The following is an 814-nucleotide window of genomic DNA, read 5'->3' on the forward strand; positions in this document are numbered from 1 at the left end:
AAGCTACCTGACAACGCTACCTGACAAAGCTACCTGACAAAGCTACCTGACAACGCTACCTGACAACGCTACCTGACAAAGCTACCTGACAAAGCTACCTGACAACGCTACCTGACAACGCTACCTGACAAAGCTACCTGACAACGCTACCTGACAATGCTACCTGACAACGCTACCTGACAACGCTACCTGACAAAGCTACCTGACAACGCTACCTGACAACGCTACCTGACAACGCTACCTGACAACGCTACCTGACAAAGCTACCTGACAAAGCTACCTGACAACGCTACCTGACAAAGCTACCTGACAACGCTACCTGACAATGCTACCTGACAACGCTACCTGACAAAGCTACATGACAAAGCTACCTGACATGGACGCCCAATCTACATAGTTTTTTCCTATTATTATAATTGTTCTCTCTGCATCGCTGGGAAGGGTTCGCTGGGAAGTGTTCACTGGGAAGGGTTCGCTGGGAAGGGTTCGCTGGGAAGGGTTCGCTGGGAAGGGTTCGTAAGCAGCGTTTCACGGTCAAGTCTACACCTGTTGGATTCAGGGCATGTGACAAATAACATTTGATTTGATTTGATTTGATTGTCAGACAGCTGACCCACCATTCAATGGAACACACAACACACCATCAGAAAATAGAGGAACCCTGACGTGGTTGATATCCACACAGGGTTGTATTTATTCTGAATCGTCCAATAGCTTAAACATGTCTCTTTTTCCTTATGGATAACTAGAATTCCTATAAATCATACTATTTCCCTAAGCAGGTTCCAATAAGGCTTAAACATTCTGCTTAGCC

The sequence above is a fragment of the Coregonus clupeaformis genome, unplaced genomic scaffold (assembly GCF_020615455.1).
Source record: "Coregonus clupeaformis isolate EN_2021a unplaced genomic scaffold, ASM2061545v1 scaf1237, whole genome shotgun sequence".
NCBI lineage: Eukaryota > Metazoa > Chordata > Actinopteri > Salmoniformes > Salmonidae > Coregonus > Coregonus clupeaformis.